The sequence below is a fragment of the Cervus elaphus genome, chromosome 17 (assembly GCF_910594005.1).
Source record: "Cervus elaphus chromosome 17, mCerEla1.1, whole genome shotgun sequence".
Classification (NCBI taxonomy): domain Eukaryota; kingdom Metazoa; phylum Chordata; class Mammalia; order Artiodactyla; family Cervidae; genus Cervus; species Cervus elaphus.
This window is the reverse complement of record NC_057831.1, coordinates 17,914,996-17,930,247: the sequence shown is the minus strand read 5'-3', so window position 1 is coordinate 17,930,247 and position 15,252 is coordinate 17,914,996. Positions and strand designations below refer to the sequence as shown.

At 37.7% G+C, this 15,252-nt stretch overlaps 1 protein-coding gene and 1 pseudogene across 23 annotated transcripts in view; one reads left to right on the top strand and one right to left on the bottom strand.

Annotated features, from left to right (window-relative positions):
* The window catches only part of COL25A1 (collagen type XXV alpha 1 chain), a 501,341-nt gene that overhangs the window by 462,690 nt on the left and 23,399 nt on the right, over positions 1 to 15,252 (bottom strand). The gene's annotated exons all lie outside the window — the stretch shown is intronic.
* Positions 13,268 to 13,748, top strand: LOC122673206 (annotated as a pseudogene).

Below are 15,252 nucleotides of genomic sequence, written 5' to 3'. Positions count from 1 at the left end.
TTTCCACTGTCTCCCCATCTATTTCCCATGAAGTGATGGGACCAGATGCCATGATCTTAGTTTTCTGAATGTTGAGTTTTAAGCCAACTTTTTCACTCTCCTCTTTCACTTTCATCAAGAGGCTTTTTAGTTCATCTTCACTTTCTGCCATAAGGGTGGTATCATCTGCATATCTGAGGTTATTGATATTTCTCACGGCAATCTTGATTCCAGCTGTGCTTCTTCCAGCCAGACTTCAGCAATACATGAACCGTGAACTTCCAGATGTTCAAGCTGGTTTTAGAAAAGGCAGAGGAACCAGAGATCAAATTGCCAACATCTGTTGGATCATCGAAAAAGCAAGAGAGTTCCAGAAAAACATCTATTTCTGCTTTATTGACTACGCCAACACCTTCAACTGTGTGGATCACAATAAACTGTGGAAAATTCTGAAAGAGATGGAAATACCAGACCACCTGACCTGCCTCTTGAGACACCTGTATGCAGGTGAGGAAGCAACAGTTAGAACTGGACATGGAACATCAGACTGGTTCCAAATAGGAAAAGGAGCACATCAAGGCTGTATATTGTCACCCGGCTTATTTAACTTATATGCAGAGTACATCATGAGAAACGCTGGGCTGGAAGAAGTACAAGCTGGAATCAAGATTGCCGGGAGAAATATCAATAACCTCAGACATGCAGATGACACCACCCATATGGCAGACAGTGAAGACGAACTTGCCTCTTTACTGGTATACTTGTTTTCAAAGCACAGAAACTACACAGGAGCCATATCAGTGAATACAGCCCTTTTTCTGCATTCTTTTCACATTAACATAAGACGGAGACTCATGCTGGAGAAAACTCTTGAGAGTCCTTTGGACTGCAAGGAGATCCAACCAGACAATCCTAGAGGAAACCAACCCTGAATATTCATTGGAAGGACTGATGTTGAAGCTGAAACTCCAAAACTTTGGCCACCTGATGCGAAGAGCTGACTCATTGGAAAAGACCCTGATGCTGGGAAAGATTGAAGGCAGGAGAAGGGGATGACAGAGGATGGCATGGTTCGATGGAATCACCGACTCAATGGACATGAGTTTGAGCAAACTCCAGGAGATGGTGATGGACAGGGAAGCCTGGCGTGCTGCAATCCATGGGGTCGCAGAGTCGGTTACGACTGAGTAATTGAACTGAACTGAACCTCCATTTTAAAAAGCACATGATATGTGAAAGTTATTTAGCCTCCTGGGGGCTCATTTATCCCATCTATAAAATTGGGCTAATAGGTTATTGTAAGGATTAACTGAGATATTATATGAAAAAACTTAATGCTTGATACGTGGTATAAAGCGTATCAGCTACTACTTTTATTATCTGGAAGGCTATGGAAGAGCAGCTGAGGAAGTGACAAGCTACACTTATTCTCTAGAAATAAAGAGGTAAAGATAAATGAGCTTCAGAAACATGCATAAAAAAATGGGATATTTCAAAGAAAGAATGCTAATAACAAGCTTATGCTTTAAGCATTATATCCAGTATCCTAAAAACTCCCCCATTCACCTCAAAATATACTTTATGGATTGCTTTTGTTGTTGGCACTAAATTTGTCAACATAAGGAAGCCAGGAAAGAATATATTGATAATCTAGGGTGAAAAAAATAATAATAATCTAGGGTGAACCTTCAAAACTAAATGGGTGCCTCCTGACCAGTCAGCATGACCTCCTCAGTCCATAATGTTTACACCCATTTACTAGTAAATACTACCTAAAAAGATATTCTTGGGAATTCCCTTGCAGTCCAGTGGTTAGAACTTGGTGCTTTCATTGCCATGGGCCCAGCGGAGTGCCCCCCTCCCCAAAAGAGGTATTCTCTGAGGAAAAACAAATAAATAAATGAGTTTTCACTGTAGAAGACAGGGTAAAGATTATTCTCAGCCACAGGAAAAGTGACATAAAAATATAGACACAAATCTTTTTCTGTACAGTTGAATTACATGTTTGCTCAAGTGAAAAACAAGTAGCAATTTTGGTTATAAACCGAACCCATGACTTTTATTGTGTCAGCCTTTTGGAAATTCTTTGAGAACCTTCACTATTGTACTTCAAGCTTATTCTGCATTATATGTCTTAATTAGATTAAACTACATCACTTGAATCTGAGATCATCCTAAATCACATGATGGAAAAGCTAATGAACCCAAATGCTGAGCTACAGCTCTTAAAATCAGATGGGAAACATCTACAGAGTTTTTGATGGGTTTGTAAAAACTGTCCTTTTAGTCACCTTTCCAAACACGCTATCAGAAACCTTCATTTATCTGGCCCTAATGGTAGCAAATACAAGCCCAAGCTCTCACTCCTATGACTGACAAAATAAGAGGGCTTAATACATCAGGGTAAATCCCATATTTACCCATTATTTGAATAAAAGTTTTCCAAACCTATAATACACAAAAATTCTTTTCACATTCAAAACATTAAATGTTCTTTACTATTCAACTGTATCTATAAGGATCTAAAAATGAAAAAAAATCAAAGAAACTAGGAAATAAGCCAATTTTTAAAAAATATTCAATGTCCCTGATCAAGTTAAACAAAATCCCATTGTCAGTTTTCAGCATAATAGTCAAACAAAAAAAAAATTTCACACTTCATATTTCTTTTAATTTAGTCAGTACAGCTTTGTATATGTCCTTTATGAATAACACAGTACAAAACTACCTAAAAGACCTTTAATCAAATTAGACTTTATCTGAGGTTTGGATTTAGCTCATATTGTCTTATCTTATTTATGACACCCATTCATCAAGATTATTTTGTTAGTATGGAAAAATTGTGCATTGTAAGACAGATTATCTGGGAGAAAGAAATCTAAAACTTTAAAATGCCTAATTTAAGTTACCATAAAATCTGGACTATAAGTAAATCATTACACTGACTGAAACTCACCTTGAAACATGTTTTAAAAGGTGTGAATATCTGCAGTGTATTACAAAGACAACACTGTTTTAACAAAGCTCAATTATTTTCACCACAGGTAATAGCATATGCATGAAGAGATTGGAGTGACCAAAGGATGTCTGTCTGCAGTTATTTGAACTTTTTTCCCATTGTTTTTTCTTTTCAAGGAACTGTTACAACTAGGGTAGGTACCTATGCACATTTAATCATAATGTTTGTATATACTTTATGTTGCAAATTACTGCTTTTGTGAGGTCATAAGTGGTGACTACTGTCCTAATAAAGCATATGGAACACATATGAAACAAAAAAGCGACAGTGATAGTCACTCAGTAGTATTTGACTCTTTGCGACCCCATGGACTGTAGTCCGCCAGGCTCCTCTGTTCATGGAATTCTCCAGGCAAGAATGCTGGAGTGAGTAGCCATTCCCTTCTCCAGGGGATCTTCCTGACCCAGGGATCGAACATGGGTCTCCTGCACTGCAGGCAGATTCTTTACCGTCTGAGCCACGAAGGAATACTTACATGCATAAACTACCTCTGGAAAGATTATGCAAGAAATAGGCTACTATGATTTCTTCTGGAGAAAAGAGCACTTTTTTAAGAAAAAATACTTCTTTTAGCTTTATATTCTTGTACAATGAACCTGTGTAACTCCTTCAAAAATAACAAACTATTCTGAAATGAAATAAGAGGAGCCAAAGACATGCACAAATTTAATACTGTTTATGTAACAGAAAAAGATTAAAAGTCAGTCATGATAACCTAGTATGTATGAACCAGGAAAGGTATTTGCTAAAGGGGACTACTTCCACTGCTCGGGAGGGCAAATCCATACATCCAGGCCTCAGCTCAAGGCTGGCCTCAGAGCGTCAGTTGGCTTAACAGAAGGTACCCAGTCTCTGAGATCTCAGGGCATCCCTCATTAAGGAGACCACCTCCTCTTGGTTCCCTCTGTCAGGCAAGTGCATGCTCCTTGGTTTTTGTCTCGTCACAACAAAGATTTGGAGTGACGGACATTAAAGCCCCTGGGCGTGTCACAGTTCTTGGGTCTTGGACAGACCGTGTTATAGCTCTCAGGTCTCGAACAGAACATGTTATAACTCTTAGACAAATAGTGTTACAGCTCTATTTTATTTAGAAGATAGCAGGAAAATCCATCTTTGAGGTGTGAGGGCACGTTGATCCAAAGACGTGAAGAGAAGAGAGCCCCAGCACGTGGGGGTTGGTGTGGGGGAGACAGCGAAAGAGAGAAAGAGCGCATGAGCACACACATGCGTGGGGGAGAGAGAGCCCTTTGGCTCCTCTTTTTATATGTTTTTTTCTTCCCCCTGGGCCTGCCCTATGCAAATTGGGCTTAGCCAGGAGTGCTGTTCTACCTGAAGCCCTCACTCCGGTCCTCGGACCTTCCTTTGTTCTATTTTCGCCGGCTTTTCCCTTCCTTGTCTTTTAGCCACTGCCATTTTGGACTCCTGTTTTCTATTCTAACTACCTAACACCTCCTTCATGGTGACTCACCAGGTTGCCCCTTCACCATCCACATAAATCTGTAGAGAATTAAGGGGTAGGACCCTCTCCTGGAACCTTCCCCTAGAGGATGCAGTCCAGCCCTGCTTCATGACAGCTCAGGCATTTGGAGCTACTTCTCCAACTCTTCCCAGTTGGTGCAGTGGTAAAGAATCCACATGCCAATGCAGGAGACATGGGTTCAATCCCTGAGTTGGAAAGATCCCCTGGCATAGGAAATAGCAACCAGCTCCAATATTCTGCCTGGAAAATTCCATGAACAGAGGAGCCTGGCAGGCTACAGTCCATGGAGTATCCAAAGAGTTGAACATGACTGAGAACACACACACACACACACTCCACTCTTGACCTTTTTCTCAGTCTTCCCTGTTTAGTATTTATACTACACAATACCAGTGGTATATGTGAGCAGGCCCTTCTTGCACAAAATTACATTAGTTCATTTACTTGGTAAATATTTACCAAGACTCTGCCATGTGTCAGGCTATGTGTTAGGCATTGAAAATTTTATGGAATGTAATTCTTTCAATAAAAACTAGAATTTAAAAACCAGAGGCATCTACGACTTGGCCACCAAAAGTATTATATTCCATTTGTTTAATACCTTCCTATGTGACAACATGATGTTAGATGCCTACTATACATTGTTCCTAATTCTTAATGGATGTTAACATATCTATTTTATGAATGCGAAAACTGAGGTTGGATGGATTTCAGTCACGTTCCCAAGGTCAAACAGTTGGTAAGTGGCTAAGTCAGCATCAGAGCCACTTCTATCTGGTTCCAAAGCCTAAGCTCCACTCACTGGCTACACCACTGCTGCCTCAGTGAAAAATAATCAACTTTCTTGTTTGCATTAATTTAGAATATAGTGCCATTTTCTTTTCCATTTATTATTTTTACTCAAAAACACTTAAATGCAAAATTCCTAGTAACAGAAAAGCAGAAGCTAAAATGTAAATTTAATGAAGGCAAATAAAATAATGTTGGCTGTTAAAAAAAGCTGGGAGAGAAAATGCCAAATTTTATAGTGCACTACATTCTATAAAATAGAACCCAACTGAAATTGACATCACTTCCTCTGGCCTTCTTTACCCTTTGGCCTTAAATAAGTGGCTATTAAAGAGAATAGTCTTTTGCTAAAATAAATTAAGTGAATATAGCTCCTTCATTTGTGTGATGAAACACCCCCAAGAGGCCAACTATGTCAACTTCTACCTTGTCTTCACAGTCATGTGAAAATCCAATCTACCATCTTGGATTTGGTCTTTAGAGGCCTAAATTTTCAAAGACTCTGTAATTCATTATGTTAAATATTATTGAATACCAGTTACATGTTATGAACTGTGCAAAAGAGAAATTTGACCAGAACCTTTCTAGGGAATTCTTTATGTAAAAACTTCAACCCTGGACACCATAGTTATTTTTCATACTGATGAGTTCTTTTTTACTTCAAATTTTAAGATGGGACTTAGAACCTGGGGAGAAAGCATATAATTTTTATAGTGTTCATGCTAAACTTTTTCAAAGAATCAGCAGGGAGGTGGGGGGAGCGGTAACTAAATCCTTTCAAAATTCTATCAATGTTTTCATTGTAAAGACTTCTTTCCTGGAAGTCTTCACTCAGCATGCAGGGCATTTTTGTAAATTTTTGAAAAGTTGGGTTAAGAATCAAGAAGCCTCTTTCCAGTTGTATCGCAATGAAATCATGGAGTTTTTCTTTAATGTGTGCAACAGTGTGCAAATGAAAACCACTTCCTATATGCCATTATTAAAATATATCACATTCTTCCTCTCCTTACATGGCCAAATTTTAAGCAAGTATATACTTTGGAAATCATTTAATCCAACTCCATAATTTAAAGAATATAGAAACTAAGGTAATCATGAGAGCATTATCTAGGATTAGCCAAAAAATCTTTTTTGTAACATGAGTTCATTGATATTTGTGTTACCTAACTCTTCAAAAAACTCTTTGAAAGTAGAGATTCTCCATCAAATGCACACTAAGTATACACTATGAGGGAGGCACTGTGTAGGCTAGACAGGCCTCCAAATAAATAACTGAGATGTGGATAAGTATTACTATGAGAGCAATCTATCGAAATCCTCAATAGAGGTTCTAACTATGCCCGGAAGACTTGGGGGGAGGCATGTCATCTGGACTGACATTTGAGCAGGTTTTGAAGCATAAGCAGGCAGAGATGAATAGAGAACATTGCAGGTAAAAATAAGAAAGCAAAGACACAAAGCAGAAGCCAGCATATCTGAGGGAATGACAGACTATGAGCACTGTGTCAAGTGGGATTCATCCTAAAAGCAATGGGGAGGGCTCTCCTGGTGGCTCAGTGGTAAAGAGTCCACCTGCCAATGCTGGAGACACGGGTTCAGTCCCTGACCTGAGAAGATCCCAAGGGCTTGGAGCAACTCTGCCCATGCACCACAGCTATTGAGTCTGTGCTCTAGAGCCTGGGAGTGGTAACTACTAAAGTCCGTGCGTCCTAGAGCCTGTGCTCCAAAAGGAGAGTGGCCTCCCCACTCACTGAAACTAGAGAAAAATATCTGAGCAGCAAGGAAGGCCTGGCACAACCAAAAATAAAGTAAGATTATTTTTAAAAGCATGGTGAGTGAATGGAGATATTTAAGCATGACATAAGATTTGCATTTTAGAAATGTCCTCATACGGCCTTGTGAAGAACCACCAGAGGCAGAGAAGATGTAAAGGCTTGGGTAATATCTGAACTAAGTTCCAGACAGAGAAGATCAAGAGACATTAGATGCCACACACTGGATTACTTCCTTTGTAACTCCACCCAGCTCACCAAAATACTCCAATCTTACCAGAGTCTCAATTAATACAAGAAAAAAGATTATTGTAACTGTCTGAATTACTAATTCAGTCATTTGGAAGTCACTAAGTCACCAAGTTGGAAGACTAAGAGGTCTTCCAACAAAAAATAATGAGATTTTTAAACACTAATCATAAGTTGATTGTGTAAGAAATATATCCCCAGATTTTTACTAAACTAAATGCTAATAATTGAAATTTCAAATTTACCTCAAATTTGCCAAGTACCACAAAGAATCTTATATAGTCTTGTGGAAGAACCAAACTGGCACTGAACTACATCAGCAAATTGGGCTGGTAAATAATCATTAATATACAGAAAATGAATGTAACTTTTGCATTTCTTGCTTGCCAGAAGATAATCATACAAGTTCTCAAAATAATGTGTTTTCATATGATTATTACTTCTGAGTAGATGTAACTAGTTGATTGAAAGCAATTATGTTTGACCCAATGGTTTCCAATATTATCAAAGGTACTAATGGCCACCTTTCTCGGTGTGTCAGCAATCCTATTTTAAGGAAATTATTACTCTGTGCATAAGCAGAAGACCCATCCTAGTAATCAGAAAAAGAACAAGTTGATACCTCCAACTTGGGCAAGTGGCATTACCTCTGGGTCTTGGTTTTCTTCTGTGCAAATTGTGATAATAATGCCTGTCATACCTGCTGTCCAGGTTGCTATAGAGATCAAATGAGTATAGAAACAAAGAATTTTTAAAGGACATTTCTTCTTTACATGGCAAAACCCAGGATTACCTGACACACAGACCCAAACCCTCTTTCCTCCATATAGCATATAAAATCAGTACCACTAACCTTAAAAATCAATCATGTATCATGTGATGCTTCTTTGTATTTATACAACACGATCACCAATTTTTCAAAGTTTATTTTATTTTCCTGTCAATCAGATGTTTTATTTTTTCAATTTGAAAAAAAGTTGACAATCAAAACTCAATTCAAAATCTGCTTTTCTGATTCTTTAATTAAAAAATAATTTTCTATGTAAAGATTATTTTCATATCAAAGTTCCAATTTTGGTTATAACAAAAAGAGATGAAAAGAAAAATATACAATTTAATAAGATTCTAATCAATTAAACCGATATTACTCTTTTTAGCTTCAGACTGGTTTACAGAGGGAGAAGTCATTTCCACAGATTAACAACTATGGAAAGCAGATTATCTTTCATTTAGTGAATTTATATAAAATTCTTTCATCTAATATTTTATATTAATATTGTTGAATATGTGGGAAATATGCAAAGCCCTAAGGGACAGAAGCAATCACATGAAAATGCTAGAAATTATCTTTCCAATTAATTTCTATTAAAACAAATAGTCTAAGAATTCAAAGAAATATACAAAACTATCTCTTTGTAAAGCTAAATTAAATATTTAAGACACTTGAAAGTATAAATGGAAAATCCATATTCTATGTATAACTGAAAAATTATGACTAAAGTCAGCAATTAAAATTGGTATAACAGATATTTAAGTAGCTTGGTAGAGTACATATGGTTATGATCCTTAAAATTGTCTAGAAATAATATACTGTGTATCTTATATAAAACACAGATGATTAACTTTCTCTATGAAAATTTTCAGCATGCATTAACACAATAAAAGCCATTGATTATATTTTACCACAAATAATTGAGACCCAGAGTTATTGATTGTTGAACTTTCCTTTGACTGTGTTTAAAATACGTTAGCTTTTACACGGAAGGTACATGTATACACAATGACCCTCTTTATGGAGCCAGTGTTTCACTAAATCCCTTTTTGTCACTCTACAAAAGGGCAAGCTTAGCCTACCAACAAAACAGCTGAAAAGAACAGTAGCAACGAGTAAACGTCCCCCTGCTGGGTCTATAAAAAGTGTCGGTTCCCATCATGAAGAAGGCGGGCATGAAACATGGTTAGGAGCAAGTATTGGGGCTATTGTGCATTGTGCATGATCTCGAGCAGAGAAAACCATCTGTCCTTTCGCCCTGAGAAAGGACCCCTGTGAGCCTCTTCTCATGGACCATTACAGCGTCCGTCAACCCTAACACTGCACAGGCTTTGAACTGATGTCTGTCTGTCACAAAAGTTCATCACTAACCACTTTTCCCCAGAGGTTCCATGGGGTTTAGGCTGAGGTGGCCAACCACGACCTAACAAAAAGATTAGTGTGTCTGGACACAAAGCAAGATAGAGATATGAGGGACCCTCTTTGTAATATCCTGCCACACAGAATAGAAAACAGTGGATGTAGTCAACTACAGAATATGCAGAGGCGCCGGAGGGAGAAGAAAAGAGGATTTTGGAAAGGGACTCTGTCTTCCCTTGGAAACAAGTGCTCTTTACTGCCAACAGGCATTTTCCCGAAGAGTTGTAATAATTCTGTCTCTTTATATAAGAAATATTAACAGAAAAGACAATTTCATTCAACCTCAGGCAAAATGAAGAATAGAGTGCAATGTTAGGTTTCTCTCTGTAGAGTTTTATTTTAGAAGGCAATCACTGGTAGAGCTATAGAATTATAACAGGCCCTGGGGTGTGTCTACACACCACCCTGCTGCCAAAGTGGTAAACGCCTTCCTACAAAACCTCTGACAGGAAGCCACGTGAGGGTTCTCTTCCTCTCAGCCTCCCTCCTCTGGGCTAACTCCTATATACTTTCCGGTGTTAAACTCAAAGACAATCTCTTCTCTAGTCTTCCCTGGCTCACTCTTCTCTGCATACACTGCTCTCACAGAACTGACAACATTTAACTATGCTTATTACATGTGTCTCTTTTTACTAGATGATAAGCTCTCAAGGATAAAGGGGCTTCCCTGGTAACTCAGCTGGTAAAGAATCCTCCTGCAAAGCAGGAGACCCAGGTTCGATTCCTGGGTCAGGAAGATCCGCTGGAGACGGGATAGGCGCCCCACTCTAGTATTCTTGGGCTTCCCTGGTGGCTCAGCTGGTAAAGAATCTACCTGCAATGCAGGAGACCTGGGTTCGATCCCTGTTGGGACGATCCCTTGAAGAAGAGAAAAGCTACCCACTCCAATATTCATTCTGGCCTGGAGAAATCCATGGACTGTATAGTCCCTGGGGTCCCAAAGAGTTGGACATGACTGAGCAAATTTCACTTTTACTTTTCAAGGATAAAGATTATGTCATATTATTGCATATACCTAAGACAGTGCTTGACACATGGTAGGCAGTTAATAACTATCTGCACTGTCATTCTTGAAATCTCCCCATGATGGACAGCCCACCACAGCAAAAGGAAGCTACTTTTTTAAAAATTGAAATGTAGTTGATTTACAATGTTGTGTTAGAAAGGAAGCCATTTTTAAACAACCACGTTGTTGGGAGTGGGGTAGGTACCAAGATTTACTCCCTGTTAACTTCTTCCCAGATCCAAGTTCTGCCCTGCAGTTCTAAGCAGACATGGTCCACCACACATCTGACAATAGCCACCCTGCTTCCTTAACATCACTACCACCACCTCTAGCTCTTGTCTTTTTCAAGCTAAGTGTTCCTATTTTCTTCTGCTGTTTTTCCTTTAAGATAAATTTCAGATGTTAAAAAATATATTTTTTTATGTTTTTCATCCTCATTGCCTTTCATCCCTCTAGAACTGCTCTCGTTTGTCAGTATTTTCTTCAAAACTAAACAAAATACTACATGCATGGTTCAGTCTGTGCATCACACAGGAGAACTGCTACCTACTTGTCCCAGGCACAAGTTACAAATGCAGCCTTATATGTTCCTCTTCACCTTCTCCTTCCACCTGTGCTTCTTAAAGGGATGATTGAAAACTTCAGTGGGATTAGCACCTCTGTTTTCTCCATGACAATATATTTTACCAACCAGACAGGAGACCCCTGTGTAAAGTCCATCATCATTCACACGTTTGTACTAATTTAAAACTTTTCTAAAAAGCCTCAAATGATAAGCAGTTGCTTCGAGTAATTAGCCTGATTGAAAGACAAGAGCCAGGAGTGGGGCAAGAGAGGGAGGAAGGAAAATCTTACTGATTTCCCCAGTTTTGAAAGAGAATTTCTTCTCAAAGTATGTAGCAACTGAATTGGATTTTTCCTGTAATAAATATCAGAACAACGTCCCAAGAAAATCTGGCTTCCTACACTTCAATAACAAATGAGTCTTTATTGAAAATATTAACACATAGTTCATACAGAAATTTCACTCAGTAGTAAATATCTATACCTTGGAAGTCTTTCATAGAACTTAGATCATTTCCACATATCTGATTCTACTTCTGCAGTTCAATATTAGAGTTTTTCTGGCCCAAATAATATATCTTATCATTAGGTTACAACAAGACTTGCCTGTGAATATTTTCTCAACTCAATATGTGCTGTTATTTTAATGAACTTGAGTTGAATCAGCACATCAATCCAGGCCACCTCTCTGCAAACACAATAACAGAACTTGATCTATTCAATTTCAAACCCATTATAGTCTACTAGTCAGACAGCATGCAACTATGGAGCTTTATAAATGTAAAATGATTATATCTTCTGTCTAGCATTCATATGTCATATATGTTAAAATAGTATACTGAAATAAATATTTGGCAGCTTCATCAAAGAAAAAGGCTGAATGCCTTAATTTTTTTTTTATTTAGTCCTATAATTTCTTGGGAAATGTTTTTTTATGTTCTTTCTATGAAAGTTATTTTATAGAACTGAATGGCCATTTATCAGTTCTTACAGAATTCTAAAGAACTAAATATACTATCATACATATAAGAGATGCATTTCTTATGAAAATTTACAATATGCTACACTGAGTACCTAGGTTTGGCTAATTATGAGAAACTGCCTTCCCTTAATGAGGTAGTTAAAATAAGAATATTTTCCCCAAGGACTACTTTTCAGTTTCAGTTCTGTTTATGAAGAATTTGGTGACTTGGACAAGGGGTTCACCTCCCTTGAAGAACTCTCAACATATGATTTTTTTTAAGAATGTAAACTAATCCTCCAATTTGTTACAACTGGTTTAAGTTTAAAATCTTTTAAAACGATAGTTATGAGATTTTCATAGTCAAGGACCAAGGAATTCAACTGATTTAGTGATTAGCCATTAAGAAGGTAATTTTGTGATTTTTTAAAATATATATATATCTCATAATTAAAAGCAAACTATGAGTTCCTGAAAAGTTAAAAAAAAAAGTATATAAAAGCAAATAATCTAATATAAAATATATTTTTAAAAACATGTTTTCTAAAGAACAGACCACTTATGAAAATCCTACAATTAAGGGCTCAGATATGAATAGTCAGGTCTAATAAAGAAATCCCAATTTAATTGGGATTGACGCGGCACTGAAAGATGAGGCAGGGTCTAGCAGCTAGCAAAGGGTCTACATCATCTTATGAGGAAGCTACTTTTCATAGAGCCCTTCCACAAACTGATCTACACCCCACTGCTTCAGAGCAAGCATATTCTCACAGAAGCCTTCAGAACAGAGCCAATGCAAAAACACTTCCCTCTTTGGTGATGATCCTTTTAACAACTGCCTGAATAATCACACTGAGATTCAAGCATTTGCATTGACCTTAAACTGTTGTCTTTCACACAAGTGAATGCTCACTCTCTGGGTCTGCTTTAGGACCAAAGAAAACGCACAAATATTAAACACTTCAACAGGCCTGAACGAAGAAGATGAAAATATGAGCAAATTTTAAGTATTCTCTTCTCTTTACCAAAGTGCATTATTCTATGTTGAAAAGATATTTTAAGATGAAAGACAACCCAAATGTTTATCCATTGACAGTCTTGTTTCAATTATACATCCCTTCAGTGGAATTCTATTTAGCTGTTAAAGCAACAAAGGATGAGACAGTATTGCCTATAAAATATTCTTGCCAAAAATGCTTAACCTGAATCTTATCAATTTTAAAGGAAACATACCTTTTTGGCTCCGCAAGCAGCACCATGGCAATTGGCAAGAACAAAAGCCTTATGGAAGCCAGAAAAAAGGGAGCCAAGAAGAAAATGGTTGATCTATTTTCTAAAAAAGATTGGTAGGACATGAAAGCACTAGCTATGAGAACTGTGGAAAACACTAGTCACAAGAACTCAAGAAACCAAAATTAATCTGATGGCCTCATGGGTCATGTTTTTGAAATAAGCCTTGCTGATCTGCAGAATGATAATTGCATTTAGAAAATTCAAGATAATTACTGAGGATGTTCAGAGAAAAAAAACTGCATGACTAACTTCTGTGGTATGGATCTTACTTATAAAAAAATGTACTCTATGATCAAAAAAACAGCAGATCATGATTGAAGCTCATGTTGATGTCAAGGCTAGTATTGGTTATTTACTTCATCTGTTCTGTGCTGGCTTTACTAAAAATCTCAATAATCAGAGTCAGAAGACCTCTTACACCAAACACAGTAGAAAGACCTACTGAAAAAACCTACAACTTTTCAAGACATTGCTTAATTTTTCTTTTGTGATTAAGAATGCAACCCAGCAACTATAGATTATGAGGTTGCTATGAATTGACTTTCTGTCACGACCTGAAAATTGCTGTCTTGAACAAATCCCTGACATCAGCTTGCTGTATTTTTAGAATTTTTCTCTTCTCCAAAAACAGGAAAGAAAACCTAGGTTCCAAATAAATGCGGTATTTTTTAAAGTTGGAGGTATGGGAAGAACAGTTATTTTGACATTTTAGATTGCTTTTTAATCAAACAGTAGAAATTCTAACTTTGCAAGGAAGGACTAGTACTCCATATCTCAAGCCACCTTTAAAATGTTTAACTGGCCTGAGCGTCCATTCTGGAAGGCGCATGGATATGAGTTGACTGTGACCTAAAAGGACAACTTGGTCCCTTAATGGTCACAACTAATAATTTACTCAAAGCATATTTTTATATGCAAGTACAATAGCACTCAATGGGAAAGGCCACTTCCAAGGTCTTAATGGTTATTAATCTGTTTTCCCCCAAAATATTGGTTTAACAGATTATGCCCAACTAGTTAATAAGGAGCAACACTAAAGTAAAGGGGCTTCCCTGGTGACTTGGTGGTAAAGAATCCGCCTGCCAGTGTTAGGGACTCAGGAGACGCGGGTTAGATCCCAGGGGTGGGAAGATCCCTTGGAGAAGGAAATGGCAACCCACTCCAGTATTCTTGCTTGGAAAATCCCATGAATAGAGGAGCCTGGTGGGCTATAGTCCATGGGATCACAAAAGGGTTGGAAATAAGTTAGGGACTAAACAAAAACAACTAAAGTAAAAAGAGTAATAGAAGGTGTTTTTTCTTTTTAAGACTATAGCTCTATTTTGCAGTAATATAAGCCTATCTCCTAGTCACTCTAGTAACTTTCTTCCTTGAAAACACTTCCCTTCCCTGAAAACCTCTAGAACATGGGCTGTTCTTTCTGTTACAGTCAAATGCAATTCCATTAATATAATCATGTATTCTCACTGAATTTCTAGAACATGTCAATATGCCATCCTTCAGGCAACAGAAAACCAACCTAATGGGAAACCGATGAGTCACACTGTTAAATTATGTTTTTGCTTCAAGTACATTTTTGAAACTAGTTCACCTCTCCATGAAATCCTGTTTTTATATGAAGAATAAGTAAGCAATTCTTCAAATATTCCAAAAATACAGTAGAATGTTGATAGGTTTCTGGCTGCATTTTAAATCCATCTTTCCAATGAATAAAAGCAAAAGAAATCAAAGTTTCTGCAAAGCCTCAGGACAAAACTTCAAGAACAGTCAAGTGCTTCAGAAATGATTATTATAATCAGAATACTGGCTTCCCTGGTGGCTCAGTGGTAAAGAACTCGCCTGCCAATGCAGGAGACATAAGAGACATGGGTGTGATCCCTGGGTGGGGAAGATCCCCTAGAGGAGGTGATGGCAACCCACTCCAGTATTCATGCCTGGAGAATCCGATG